At 40.7% G+C, this 15,925-nt stretch overlaps 1 protein-coding gene across 3 annotated transcripts in view; it reads left to right on the top strand.

The window, feature by feature from the left end:
- Window positions 1–8,674: 8,674 nt before the first annotated feature.
- The window catches only part of xpo4 (exportin 4), a 245,986-nt gene continuing 238,735 nt past the window's right edge, over window positions 8,675–15,925 (top strand). For 2 of the 3 annotated variants that reach the window (XM_060826076.1, XM_060826081.1), the window contains exon 1: window positions 8,675–8,801. The gene's annotated coding sequence lies outside the window, so the exon portion shown is untranslated. Of the gene's footprint in view, window positions 8,802–9,235; window positions 9,257–15,925 lie in introns of those variants that run through there. The other variant, XM_060826077.1, reaches the window with a different exon arrangement.

Here is a 15,925-nt window from a genome sequence, read left to right as displayed (position 1 = left end):
GTAAGGATTCACCCATTTAAGACCTGACATGAGAAGGAACTCCTGTCAGATGCAGGTGAATCTGTGGAATTCTTTACTGCAAGTTAGGATGGCTGTCAAATCTGGGTCATTAAGTATATTCAAAGCTGATAATCATTAAGGGAATTAGGTTTAGGAGATAAGACAAGGAAGTGTAGTTGAGGATCATCAGATCAACTATGATCTTCTTGAATAGCAGAGTGAACACAATGGACTGAATGTCTTATTACTGTTCCTATGTCTTAATCCCAATTTCCTTTAGCCATTTAGAATCCTGATTTTCAAATAACTGCCTTAATTACCATTAACAGATAATTATTTGACAAAATTTGACATCAAGCAACATATGGGAAAAAGTGAGGACTACAGATGCTGGAGATCAGGGTCGAAGAGTGGAAAAGCACAGCTGGTCAGGCAGCATCCGAAGAGCAAGAGAGTCAACGTTTTGAGCATAAGCTCTTCATCAGGAAAGAGGGAGTGCCTCAAGAGAGCTGAGAGATAAATGGAAGTGTGGCGGTAAATGAAAGGTAGCTGGGTATGTGATAGGAAGATGAAGGTGGGTGTGAAGGTGAAATGTCGAAGAGGAGGGTGGAGCGGATAGGTGGGAAGGAAAATGGACAGGTAGGAAGTTCAAGAGGGCAGTGCCAAGTTGGAAGGTTGGATCTGGGATAAGAGAAAGGGAAGGGAAATGAGGCAGCAACTACAGGGGTGGAAGTGACGGGTAGACTTCATGGTGGTTTTGGCAGCGGTGGATCTTGCGGCAGTTGCGGAATCGGTTGTCTTGCCGGCGATTGCCATGGTGGCATAGTCAGCAGTGGCAGCTGTCTGTGGGTCAGCAGGGGTGGAAGGGATGTCATTGTTTGCTGCGATAGTTGGTGGCTGGAGTGTCCACTAATGGCATATGAGTGGTTCCGGAGGCTGGGAGAAGCTTCTGGGATGATTGAGGAATCTCAAGTTTGGAGGTAAATCCATGAAAGTTTGGATGTCCAATATTGTAGAGAAAAAGCATTTGTTGACCGTGTGGATTCTTCTAAGGATGAAGAACAGCAAGGGTCCTTTGCAGGTCTGGGAGAGCGTAGCCCTGAGCTGGGGCAGGACTGACTGCAAAGAGAGGAGGTGGCGGTGCATGGCTGCGAGTGTGGAGTGGAAGATCCAGAGGGAGAACCATTTCTGGAGGCTTTGGATTTGTTTTAGGTACTGGTTGTCCTAGTCAGGTCCAAATTGTGATGGTCTGAATGTAGTCCGGAGTCCATGCGGGATCAGTCCATTCCATAGGCAGGTGCTGAGGAAGGTGATGTGGTTGTGGTAGTGAGTCTGCTTCAAGATGTGGCTGAAAAGCTTCAGGGCAGAGGAGACAACCTGGGGGGGGGTGCAGTGAGAGAGAGACTCACTGAGATCCTTGTTGAGGGAGGAGGAGAACCTCTTGAAGGGAGGCATCCTTGGAAGAGGCTTCACAGTAAGGTTACAATCAACAGGAGAAAGTGAGAACTGCAGATGCTGGAGATCAGAGTTAAAGAGTGTGGTGCTGGAAAAGCACAGCAGGTCAGGCAGCATCTGAGGAGCAGGAGGACTGACATTTTAATGATGTCTGACCTGCTGTGCTTTTCTAGCACCGCACCATTTGAGTCAAGCAACACAAGCAGATATCTGGACAGTTGACCGAAAGAAGCAGGTTTTAAAGAGCATTTTTAACAAGGAAAGAAAAGTAGGAAAGTTTTTTTTGTGGGTTATGGGAGAGGTGGCAGTGGTGTTGCAGCATGGTGTTGGTAATTTGCAGAGATTCCAGATCTTATGTTTCAGCGTGCACCTGAAGATATTGCCTCCAACAGTGCAACAATTAAAACTGGTGATGCTCAAGGGCCTGAACTGTAGTAGCACAGGTATCTTGGAGGATTGTAGAGGTTGCAGGAAATTACACAGGTAGGGCATGGATTGTGGCTGTATAGGGCTTTGAAATTTTCAAACTGATGCATTAGTCAACTGGGAGACAATGTCTGTCAGTGAGAAAAGAGTAACAGGTGAATGACAAGCTTAGGACATAGGTAGTTTTGAACAAGTCTAAATTCATAAAGAGTGCAATGTAGGAGGCCAACCAGAAAGGCATTACAATAGTTAAGTCTAGAGGTAACGGAATGAATTAAGATTTTAACAGCAAATTAGCTGAGGTAGGGGAAGAAACAGGTGATGATATGAAGATGGAAAAGGCAATATTGTTGATGGAAAGGAGGGCTTGAAATCTCAGTCCAGAGTTTATTAGCTGCCACGATTACAAATATTCTGATTAAGCCGCAAGCAGAGGTTAGGAGGACAAATGGATTCTGTAGCTAAGGAGTGCATTTTGCAGCACGAACTGAAGATAATAACTTCATCTTTCCAATATATAGTTGAAGGATTTCATATATATATATTGTTGAAGAGAATACTGAGATACAAGGAGGAGGTGTTAGCAATTCTGGAAAGTGTGAGAATAGATAAGTTTCTTGGGCCGGATGAGATTTGTCCTGGGATTTTATGGGAAGCCAGGGATGAAGAGATTTGGCTTTGTTCTTTATATCAGCATTGTTTACAGGAATAGTGCCAGAAGACTGGAGGATAGCAAATGTTGTTCCCTTGTTCAAGAAGGGGATTAGAGACAACCCTGGTAATTATAGACTAGTGAGTCTTACTTCAGTTGTGGGTAAAGGGTTAGAAAAGGTTATAAGAGGTTATAAGGGATTTATAATCATCTAGAAAGGAATCAGTTGATTAGGGATAGTCAACGACAGTTTTCTGAAGGGTAGGTCTTGCCTCACAAACCTTCTTTGAGCAGGAGACCAAACAGGTGATGAGAGTAAAGCAGTTGATATGGTGTTTATGGATTTCAGTAAGGCGTTTGATAAAGTTCCTCATAGCTATTGCCCAGGCTATTGCACAAAATACGGATGTATGGAATAGAGGGTGATTTAGCGTTTTGGATTAGAAATTGGCTAGCTGAAAGAAGACAGAGGGTGGTGGTTGATGGTAAATGTTCATCCTGGAGTTCAGTTACAATTGGCATGCCACAAGGATCCGTTTTGGGGCCATTACTGTTTGTCATTTTTATAATTGACCTAGCTGAGGGCATAGAAGGATGGGTTAGTAAATTTGTGGATGACACTGATGTCAATTGAGTTGTGGATAGTGATGAAGGATGGTGCAATTTACAGGGGGACATAGATAAGCAGCAGAGCTACTGAGAGGTGGAAAATGGAATTTAATGTGGAAAAGTGTGAGGTGATTCACTTTGGAAGGGGCAACAGAAATAAAGAGTACTGGGCTAATGATAAGATTCTTGATAGTGTAGATGAGCAGAGAGATCTTGGTGTTCATGTACATAGATCCCTGACAGTTGCCACCCAAGTTGATGGGATTGTTAAGAAGGCATATGGTGTGTTAACTTTTATTGGCAGAGGGATTGAGTTTCGGAGCCACAAGGTCATGCTGCAGCTGTACAAAACTCTGGTGCAGTCGCACTTGGAGTATTGTGTACAGTTCTGGTCACTGTTTTACAGAAAGGGTTTGGAAGCTTTGGAAGGATTCAGAGGAGATTTACTAGGATGTTACCTGGTATAGAGGGAAGGTCTTATGAGGAAAGGCTGAGGGACTTGAGGCTGTTTTCATTAGAGGCAGAAGATTGAGAGGTGACTAATTGAGACATATAAGATAATTAGAGTTGGATAGGGTGGACAGTGAGAGCCTTTTTCCTTGGATGGTGATGGCTAGCACAAGAGGACATACCTTTAAATTCAGGGGTGTTAGATATAGGACAGACATCAAAGGTAGTTTCTTTACTTAGAGAGTAGTAGGGGCATGGAACACACTGCCTGCAAAAGTAGTAGGGCATTTAAATAGTCATTGGATAAACATATGAATGAAAATGAAATAGTGTAGGATAGATAGGCTCCAGATTGGTTCCACAGGTTGTCGCAACATCGAGAGCCGAAGAGCCTGTATTGTGCTGTAATATTCTATGTTCTTTGTTCTATGATATTTCAGCATGGCTTCCTTAAGAGGATTAATTCGAACGATTAGACTTCTTTGAGGAGATCGCAAGTAAATTAGATAAAGGAGAGTCAGTGAACATGATCTATTTGAATTTCCAGAAGGCATTTGACAAGGTGCTGCACAGAAGACTGCTCAATAGGATAAGAGCCCATGGTGTTGGGAAGGAAGGCACAGGTATGAGTAGGGGATTGGCTGATTGGCAGAAGACACAGTGTAGGGATAAAGAAGTCTAGTAGAATTCCGCAGGGGTCTATGTGGGTTGTTATTTATTAACGATCTGGATGAAGGAACTGAGGGTGTTTTTGCTAAGTTTGCAGGTGACACAAAGATAGGTGAAGGGATGGTAGCGTTGAGGAAGCCGGAAAGCTGCGGAAGAACTTGGACAGACCAGGAGAGTGGGCAAAAAAACAGCAAATGGAATACAACATGGGAAATTGTGAAGTGATCCACTTTGGTAAGAAGAAGCAGAGACTATTTTCTATAGGGGGAAAGGCTTCGGAAATCTGAAGCACAAAGGGACTTGGGAGTCCTTTTTCAGGATCCTGTTAAGGTTAACATGCAGGTTCATTTGCCATTAGAAAGGCAAATGCAATCTTAGAATTCATTTCAAGAGGCCGAGAATAGAAGAGCAGAGATGTGCTGCTGAGGATGTATAAGGTTCTAGTCAGACAACATTTGAAATATTGTGAGCAGTTTTGGGCCTTTAAGGAAGGATATTTAAGGAAGGATATTCTGACAGTGAAGGGGGTCCAGAGGAAGTTTACAAGCGGATGAAGGGCTTGACATATGAGGAGCAGTTGAGGACTCTGTGTCTGAACCAAATGGAATTTAGAAGGATGAAGGAGGGTTTGATTGAAACTTACAGAATACTGAGAGGCTTGGATAGAGTGGAGAAAATGTTTCCACTAGTAGAGAACACGAGGACCTGATGGATAATTCTTTAGAACTGAGAGGAGGAACAATTTCTTCAGCCAGAGGGTGGTTAATCCATGAATCTCAATGCTGGAGAGGACTGTGGAGGGCAAGTCATTGAGCGTATTTAAGACAAGAGATAATAGGCGCTTGATTGGTAGTAGGATCAAAAGTAATGGGGAGAAGGCAGGAGAATGGGGTTGAGAAATGTATCAGCCGTGGTCAAATGGCAGATCATACTCAATAATCTGAATGCCTAATTCTGCTCCTGTATGTTATGGTCTTATTGCAATCCAGAAACATTTCATTCTCGTTAAAAGAACATAGAACAGTACGGCACAGTACAGGCCCTTGACGTTGTGCTGATCTTTTATCCTACTTTACAATCAAACTAACTTACATACCCTCCATTTTACTATCATCCTTGTGCCTATCCAAAAGTCCCTTAAATGTTCCTAATGTATCTGACTCTACTACCACTGCCGGTAGTGCATTCCACGCACCTACCACTCTCTGTAGAAAGAACCTACCTCTGACATCTCCCCTAAATCTTCCTCCAATCACCTTAACATTTTATGTCCTCTCGTGATAGCCATTTCTGCCCTGGAAAAAGTCTCTGGCTATCCGCTGTATCTATGCCTTCATCATCTTATACAACTCTATCAAGTCTGTCGGTCCGTAGCCTTGTGCTCTATGACATCTCAAGTGAATAGCCAAATGTTTTTTTTTTAATTTTATGAGGCTTTGATATCTCTGTTTTTCAAACAATTAGTTTTTGACAAACATGGTGAATTAAAAAGTTATTTATGACTTTAAGAATGTACCAAGTAATTCTGCGATTCTGTGAAATCTTTCCTCAGCTTTCTCTATAGATGTTAAATGTTTTATAATAACCATTTTTTTTCCAATCTTGGCAACATCCTTGTAACTATCCTCTCGAGAATGATATCCTTTCTGTAAAATGGTAACCAGAACTGTATTCGTCCTCTAACTGCACCTAATTAATTTATTGTTTTTTAATAACTTCCTTGATTTTACTCTCTAGGTCTCAGCAAACAAAGAAAAGTATCTCATATCCCTTCTTCAGGTACCTGTCCTACTATCTTCTGGGATCAATAAGCATGCTCCAAGGTGTCTCTGTTACTCAGAATCCTTATATTAATTGTAAGATTGTAAGAAATAGGAACCGGAATAGGCCATTTGCCCTTTGAGCCTGTTCCACTGTTCAGTTGGATCATGGCTGATTTGACATTCCTCATGTCCACTTTCCTGCATTTCCCCATAACTCTTGACTCCTCTACTGATCAAGAATCTATCTAGCCCAGCCTTAAATATACACAAGGACTCTCTCCCTCACAACTGTCTGTGGAAAAGCGTTCCATAGACTCACACACCTCTGAAAAAAGAAATTCCTCCTCATCTCAGTCTTATTTATTCTCAGTCCCTTTATTCTGAGAAGATGGGCTTTGCTCCTAGACTCTCCCATCAGCCTTCATCCTGTCAAGTCCCTTAGTAATCCTATATGTTTCAATGAGATTAGCCCTCAATATTCTAAAATTCAGTGAGTAGAGCCCCAACCTATTTAACCTTTGGTCATAAGACAATCCCTCCATACCAGGAATCCTAGTGAATTTTCTTTGAACTGACTCCAATTAAATCATATCTTTCCTTAAATAGAGGAAGCAAAACTGCTCACAGTACTCCAGATGCAGTCTCACCAGTACCTCCCTCCTCTTATACTCCAAAACCTTTTTAAAAAAACCAACAATCCATTAGCCTTGCTGAGTATCTGCTGCATCAATGTGCTAGCTTTCTGTATTTCATGCGCAAGTATCCAAAGTCTCTTGTGTTGCAGCTTTCTGTAGTTTTTCTACATTTAAATAATGCTCTGTTCTTTTGTTCCCCCTTTCAAAATGAACAACTTCAAATCTTGCAACTTTATACTCCATTTGTCAACTTCTTGCCCACTCACTTAACCTATCAATTCCTCTCTGTAAACTGTATCCCTTTCGCAACTTGTCCTTGCATGTATTATTGTGTCATCTGCAAATTTAGCTGTACCACATTCACTTCCTTCCCTTGAGTCATTAATATGTTTGTATTGTGGTCCCAGCACTGTTCTCTGTGGGAGCCCACTGGTCACAGATTGCCAGTCTGAAAAATAACCCCTTATCCCTGATCGCTCTTTCCTACCCATTAGCCAATTGTCTATCCAAGTCAATATACTACCTTCAACAACATGGGCTCTTATGTTTTAACCTTTTGTTAGGTACCTTGTCAAACATGTTCTAGAAGTCCAAATACAACACATCTGTTGGTTCTGCTCTATTCACTCTGGACTGTGGTTGAGACTTCCTTGAAAAACTTTTATAAATTAGTCATAATTTTCCTTTCATGAAGCCATGTTATTAGGTTATGATTTTCCAAATGTCCTATTATTTCTTCATTAATAATTGATTCCAACATTTTTCCAACAATAGATGGTTAGGCCTACAGTTCCGTGACTTTTACCTTCCTCCCTTTTTGAGAAGGGGTGTCACATTGGCAAGTTTCCAATCCTTTGGTAATTCTCCAGAATCTAAGAATTTTTGAAAAATTGAAACCAGTGCATTCACTATCTAGGTAGTTACTTCTTTTAGGATATTAGTATGGACTTATCTGCCTTTAGCACCATTTCTTTGTCTAATGTTACTACACCTGTGATGGTGATGGTACTTAATTCTTCTCCTGCATTCTTTAGTATTAATGAGATGTTCAAAGTATCTTCCAATGTAATCCCTTCTGTATTTTCTTGTTTATTCAGCTCAAATGCATCCTGCTTTACATTGAATTCCATTTGCCATTTTTGACCACCTAACCAATGCATTGATATTATCATACTGTTTACATCATTCTCCATATCAGCCACATGGCAATTTTTGTATCATCTATATACTCAGTAGGGCTTTTGATAACATCTCACATGGCAGATTAGTTAAGAAGCTAAGAACCCATTGGATCCAGGACAATTTGGAAAATTGAAAAATTGACTTAGCAGCATGAACTGATGACCAAACACTGATTTTTGACTGCAACTTTCTGTCCAGTCTTAAACCCTGCCTGTTTAAGGTGGGGCCTGGGTGGGATGCTGGGTTTGGAGGGTCAGTGCAGACTCAATGGGCCAAATGGTTTTTTTCGGACTGTGAAGATATTACAATTCTGATTATAAATACAACCAAGGAAAGCCTGGTAGTAGTCGATCCAATGGTAACTTTCAAAGGGAAATTATAAAAATGCATGTAAAATTTAAAGGAAACGCATGGCGATGTTAAAAGAGCAGGAAACTGACATCAATTAGAAACCTCTTTGGAAGAACCAGCAGTCGCCTAATGGTCATAACAGCGCCCTTCAGTCCTGAAAAATAGCATTCATGAACAAACTGAACGCTATTTCCATTGAACATTTTTATTCCACCACAAGGTCTGGTTGTTTTTTTCTCACATGTAGATGTTGGCTCAAGGATACTACAGGCCAAGGGTAGAACTCGATGTGGAGCAATCAGTCATTAAAGTCCACGACCAGGATGCCGTGCCGCCCCGCCCCGCCCCGCCCCCTCCTGGAATGCCAGCGCAGCGACGCACCCGCGTTGCCACGTGACCGCGATGGAATGAAAACAATGCGACGCGCAGTTGTCAATCAGGAAGGTCGGAAGCCCCGCCCACATTCTGTGGCGTTGGGAGCGGTGAGGAGAAAATAGATTTTGATCGCAGCTCTGAGCCCTGATACAGGCTTCATTTAAACAAGTGGGCAAACACTGGAAGGAATTAAAAATAAACTCGTGGGAAAGCCAACTCATCTGAACGGCGAAAGTAAGCAAAAGCATAAGACTGACCTTTCTGTGGTGATATTGTATTACCGTATTTAGCCTGTGTATGCTTACGTATAACGTTTAAAGGCCCAGATTTTACATCAATAATCCTGTTACTGTAGAATACAAGATGCATTCTGTGAGGCGCAGGTTCGTTGAATATTATTGCCCTGTGGTGCTTGCTGATCATTTATAAGGCTGATCATGTTTAAGCTCGGACTTCCCTGTGACATTTGCTGGTGTTGGTCGCTAAGTGAGACGGGTTTCCCCCTATCCAGGATTGAAGTGTATTTTCTCCTGGCTGCGGAATGCGGGTTGTCGGTTCGGGCGGCCCTCCATTGGCTCCGATCCGCATAACTTCAACAGAGAGAGAGGGAGAGAGGGAGGGAGGGAGGATACAGCGGTTAGAAACTGCGTGCAGTTACTCCATTTCAGGGCAGACATTCCTGTTTTAAGGTACAGTTGATGAGAAAGACTTTTTTTTAGTAGCAGTGGTAACGTATTACTTAAATAATCCCCCCTTGCGCTGTCACCGATCTTTAAAAAAATAGTAATCGTTTCTCTCCATTAACTTGAAGCGAAGTTTTGTTTTTAAACTGGATTCTCAGCGACGCAAGGGATCGTTCACGAACTTTCTTTGGCCCGAATCAGTTGAGGGCGACTCTACTTTCGGAGAGTTCCCCTAATGGCCTTGACTGTTATTTCTGGGTGGGGGTAAAAGAAAAAAAGCAGGTGAAAGATAACCGAATATTTTTGTTAAGGCTGGCTGAAAAGATTCGACGATGACAGCTTGGGATAGCCGATGATGTCTGCTGAATCAGGGCCGCAAAATATAGTCAGCGCTGGAACTTGCATGCTTTCGTTATTCTGTCATCGGTAATTTTGGCGATTGGGTTAGATCTATAGTATAGAGCTTAATGGGGTTTAAATTTGCGTTCATACTTCTTGAACGGTTTAGATCGTCTGCATTTTCGACTGAAGTCTTTAAAATTGCAACCAAAAACGGTGGATTAATATTTCAATACAGTCAATTATTGTTGGAAAAGTTGCTTTGAAATGACCGAGTACTTTTTTGTTAACTTTACCTTCTCCTATTTATTAAATGCCGTAGCCATCACTAATGTTGATGTTGCTACCAGCTTTGATACATACTATTAACGACCGACAAAATGTTTAATTGTACACATTGTGTAATTGCGTCCAAAATCTGCAATCTGCACATGTAATCCAAAATGCGAGCCGATGTTTTATTTCATGTTTAAAAAACTGGTTCCCCAATGCACCCAAAATAAAGCAGAATTTTACTGAATTGCTGTGTCTTCCTGATGCCTTAAAGATCACACAGCAATATTGTTGAAAGTGATTATTTTGGACCGGGAAAACTCGTACACTTTTTTTGGATTGCATGCATTTCGACTGTATCTCTATTTGTTTCTGTTTTTCCTCATAAAACTGATTAACTCTTCGAGACACTTGCAAAGCAAAGAAACGTAAATAATATTAAACTAACTCCACTTATTTAATGTGCAATATTCGTATAGTCTCTGTAATAAAAACGTTAACGTTGAATTTTATACGGATAAATTAACAGACAATTATTCTGATAAATTTGTTTTAAAGTAACAGTTGAACTTGTGCTTGAGAACTTCACAGGTTCCCTGAGCTGTGTACATAGTAGATTAAGATTATGGGGGATTTAGCGTGTTTGCAGGTTACTGTGACAAAAAAACCCGCTTGTTTGGATAGTCCTTGTATGTTAAATTTGGTACTCACAAACTCTAGTATGAATAGTGTGATTTACTCAGTTAAGATGTTAGCTGATGTAGTTTTCATTATTTTGTATTTCAGATGTTTGATTTGATTTTAAAATTGTGTTGCTTGCTTTAGTAACACAACTGATTTATTTTTCCATATTGAATAAACAGCTAATTAAATCTATTTAGTTGCTAGATCCTTTTGGTTTTCTAGCTGGGGTCTGCAAGTTCACATTTTTTTGGTGGCTGCCATAGCAAGATCCTGAGATTTTGATATTTTATGGTATTTTTTAACTTATTATCATGTAGTTCCTGCAGTCATATTTCAACTGTACGTTACATGGCTATAGTGGTGTTTTCTTCTGGGTAACTAATACACTTTGGCATCAGTGTGTCCTTGTTGCTTGATGATTTACTTGCCATATTCCTTCACCCATTGTTATAACAGCCACTGAGCAGTCATCATAAATGTAGAACTTTAGTAAGATTTTGGATAAATGGCAGGGAAGCGTAAGATACTCATCAATGCCTTAATGTTTATGTTTGTACTTTTTAAATATATTTATACTTGAGAAAGATTCCTTTGTATTCTATGCGCAATTATAAATCGAAGAGTTGATTGTTCAAAACATCAGTTTAAGGCTGTTTTGTCAACATGTTTGAGGTTTGATAAAGGCAATTTACAGTCATTATGGAATTTATTAAATATTTGTGTTATTCCAAAATTGCATGTATCACAAAATATTTTGTTACCATTTATGATTTAATTGTGATTGAAGTATGTTAAAGGCTTTGTAACATGAAGAGAAAAATACATTAAACACTATAATCAAGTCCAACAAAAAAACGTTTCTGAAAGTAATTAGGATGCAGTAAGCACTTGTTATCTTGTGAAATGTAAATACTTTTAATTACTTACTAAGTACAACAAATTGTTTTCTATTCCTGATCAAGTCTTTGCAAGTTATAACCCCATTGATTGACAGTATGACCCGAAACAGTTCTATTCAAGGTCAAAGCAAAAGAACTGAAAGGAGTATCTACTTGCCTAAGCATGTTGTAAAATGCACAGCTTGCATTTTGTTCTACATAGTAGCTATCGTGAAATAAAAGAAAAAACAAAATATAATTTGTGTGGAGTTTGCATATTCTCACTGTCTGTGTGGGTTTCCTCCGGGTGCTCGGGTTTCTTCCCACAGTGCAAAGATGTGCAGGTCAGGTGAATTGGCCATGCTAAATTGCCCCTAGTGTTAGGTGAAGGGGTAAATGTAGGGGAATGGGTCTGGGTGGGTTGCTCTTCGGAGGGTCAGTGTGGACTTGTTGGGCCGAAGGGCCTGCTTCCACACTGTAAGTAATCTAATCTAAATATTCCATTTTTATTTTTAAACAGACTAGCAATTGCTTTAAATTCTGTATACTAGCTACAGAGATGCTGACCAGAAAATGCAAAATGGCTGGCAACATGTAGTTAAGTGGACCATTCTAGTAAATTATTCTCATCAGGTTGTATTTTATCTCTACACAAACCACAAGATAATTGTCAACTATTGTCGAAAATATTAAGCTTTAATACGTCTCCACCATTTGATATTATTTATCTGCATTGGCAGTTTTTTTTGTGGAATCTTTACGTAATTGTAGTTAGTAAAGATACCAGTGGCATCTTTTCAGTAGAAGTACTGGCACTGCAATCTGGAGGGCAAAAGTTCAAGATCTTGTATTCCCTGATAGTAAAATTTTGTCATTACGGTGACTTTTTAAAATTCTTTTGTGGTGTGGTCATTTCAGAGGAAGGAAATAACTGACATGGTCTGGCCCAGCAGAAATATTTCTCATTCCCTGCTTGCCAATTGCATAACAGTCTGTTTGGTATTGGCACAGTGGGGAAGCTAGTCTAGCTTCCTCTTCTTTCACCTGCAAATAATGAGCTATTCCTCAGAACACATTTCCTTCATTTCAAAAGCAGAATGCCAGTTACTCTAAGGGAAATAATGCTGAAGGTGCAGTCAGAGTTATTTTGTTAATATATTCAATATTCAAAAATAGCATGTTAGCAAACGAACAAAATTAGAAATAAACACAGGATTAACAAAGTTAGTTCTGAGTTATGGGGATGGCCCCATTTAGATAGAAACATAATGATTTAGATGTACACTTGTGATGCCAAGGCATACATTAGGCCAAGTTCTGAAAAATGAGATTAGAAAAGTTAGGTGGTTGCTTTTGACTAGCACAGACTCGATGGGCCAAAAGCCTTCTTCTATGCTGCGTATCTCGATGACTTTGTAATATTTTAGGCACTGTTTCAGGACTTGTAAAAAATGTCAAGAAGATCTATCAAAGGGACCTATCAAGCGAAGCTGTCAAAGGGAGTTGTCTAGCTCTTGAGGCATTAAAAAGTCTATTGTTTAAATCTTTGAAAAAAAATTCCTGGAGTTTTTTTAAAGTCGTGATTGTCTGATATAAGTTTGAGTGATTTTATTACTGGGTTATTGCTGCATGATTGACTTTTTGTCCATCTACTATTTAGGATGCCTGCTGGTTCACAGTTTGTTTGACAGCTACAAATGGCAGCATCTAAGGAACAGGAGAATCAACGTTTCGGGCTTAAGCCCTGAAGAAGAGCTTATGCCCGAAACGTCGATTCTCCTGTTCCTTGGATGCTGCCTGACCTGCTACGCTTTTCCAGCAACACATTTTCAGCTCTGATCTCCAGCATCTGCAGTCCTCACTTTCTCCTCCAGCTACAAATGGTTATAGACTCTTTAAAATAGGACTATCAATTAATTCAATTACCTGTTCTTTTATTGTGCGCATACATTTGATGTTTATTATGAAGTGTTTCTGTTGACAAAATATAAGTGTAATTAATGTGTTTTTATGATTTGAGACCACTTTATGCACTTAGACCTTTATTTTGTCTCATCCTTGCAAGGATCCTGCTGATAGTGGATATTGGAGAGTTGTCATGGTCGGTGTAAAGACCAAAGATGGTGGATGGGATGAGCATAAATTGGTTTGAGTTGTGAAGAAGTTGAGTAGTAAAGGGCCATTAGGGTTGTGTGAAGGGAATAGGTTGCAATGCAGGGAGCAAGGTTGGTGGAGGGACATATGTTAGCATGGAGGATAAGAGTGTCATAGATGGGTAGATGGAAAGACAGACCTTGACATTATGCTCAAGACATGCATCATATGGTGTGCATTGGAGGGGGATTGAGGTTTGGAGGGATGTTTCAGATTCCATAAAGTTCTTTTTAGCTTTGGACACTGGAGCCAGAGCCCCAAGGTAGTCATTATGGTACCCCACCCAGCTTCGTCCTCAATCCTGTGATTGCCCACCCAGAATTCTAAACCAGTCTTTCTGCTTGTCATAGAGTCATAGAGATGTATAGCACAGAAACAGACCCTTTGGTCCAACTTGTCTATGCCGACCAGATATTCCAACCTAATCTAGTCCCACTGCCAGCACTTGGTTCACGTCCCTCCAAATCCAAACTATTCATATACCCATCCAGATGCCTTTTAAATATTGCAATTGTACCAGCCTCCACCACTTCCTCTGGCAGCTCACTCCATACAAGCACCACCCTAAGTTGCCCCTTAAGTCCCTTTCAAATCTTTGCTCTCTTGCCCAAAACCTATGCCGTCTAGTTCTGGACTCCCCTACCCCAGGGAAAAGACTTTCTCTATTTAGCCTATCCATGTCCCTCATGATTTTATAAACCTCTATATAGTCACCCCTCTGATGCTCCAGGGAAAACAGCCCCAAGCCTATTCAACTTCTGGTTCAAACCCTTCAACCCTGGCAACATCCTTGCAAATCTTTTCTGAACCCTTTCAGGTTTCACAACATCCTTTTGATAGGAAGGAGACCAGAATTGCACACAGTATTCCAAAAGTGGCCAACCCAATGTCCTGTACATCCGCAACATGACCTCCCAACTCCTATACTCAGTACTCTGACCAATATAGGAAAGCACACCAAATGCCTTCATCACAGTCCTATTACCAGTGACTTTACTTTCAAGGAGCTATGAACCTGCACTCCAAGGCCTCTTTGTTCAGCAACACTTTGTAGGACCTTACCATTAAGTGTGTAAGTCCTGCTAAGATTTGCTTCCCCAAAATGCAGTACCTCGCATTTATTTAAATTAAACTCCATCTGCTATTCCTCTGCCCCTTGGCCCATCTGATCAAAATCCTATTATAAGCTGACGTAACCTGTTTCATTGTCCAATACACCTCCAATTTTGGTGTCATCTGCAAACTTACTAACTATACCTATTATATTCACATTCAAATCATTTATTTAAATGACGGAAAGTAGTGGACCCAGCACCAATCCTTGTGGCACTCCACTGGTCACAGGCCTCCAGTCTGAAAATCAAACATCCACCACTACCCTCTGTCTTCTACCTTTAAGCCAGTTATGTATCCAAATAGCTTGTTCTCCTTGTATTCCATGGTTCTCCTTGCTAACCAATCTCCCATGGGGAACGTTTGTCAAATGCCTTACCGAAATCCAGATAGATCATGACCACCACTCTGCCCTCATCAATCCTCTTTGTTTCTTCTTCAGAAAACTCAATCAAGTTTGTGAGACATGGTTTCCCACGCACAAAACCATGTTGACTATCTCTAATCAGTTCTTGCCTTTCCAGGTATGTGCAAATCCTGTCCCTCAGGATTCTCTCTAACAACTTGCCCACCACCGACGTCAGGCTCACTGGTCTATAGTTCCCTGTCTTTTCCTTACCACATTTCCTAAATAGTGGCCCCACATTAGCCAACCTCCAGTCTTCTGGCACCTCACCTGTGACTATTGATGATACAGATATCTCAGCCAGGTGCCCAGCAATCACTTCCCTAGCTTCCTACAGAGTTCTAGGATACACCTGACCAGGTCCTGGGGATTTAACCACTTCTTCGCATTTCAAGACATCCAGCACTTCCTCTCTTGTAATATGGACATGTTTCAAGATGTCACCGTCTATTTCCCCACATTCTACATCTTGCATGTCCTTTTCTACAGTAAACACTGATGCAAAATACTTGTTTAGTATCTCCCCCATCTTCTCCAGCTCCACACAAAGGCTGCCTTGCTGATCTTTGAGGGGCCTTATTCTCTCCCTAGTTACCTTTTTGTCCTTAATGTATTTGTAAAAACCCTTTGAAGTTAATTATTTAATTACCTGTTTTCTGATTGCATCCCATGCTACAAAGTAGTCATTTGATGAAGACCAGGTGAAGCTTGGCTGTGATATTCCTCATAGACATATGGAGCAGTGATGAATGCTAAGTTTTTGCTTACTCGCTTAACCTGTCTATACCCCTCTGCAGACTCTCTCTGTTATCCTCAGCAATTGCATTC

This window comes from Hemiscyllium ocellatum, chromosome 6, assembly GCF_020745735.1.
Source record: "Hemiscyllium ocellatum isolate sHemOce1 chromosome 6, sHemOce1.pat.X.cur, whole genome shotgun sequence".
Classification (NCBI taxonomy): Eukaryota; Metazoa; Chordata; class Chondrichthyes; order Orectolobiformes; family Hemiscylliidae; genus Hemiscyllium; species Hemiscyllium ocellatum.
This window is presented reverse-complemented; position numbering and strand designations above follow the sequence as displayed.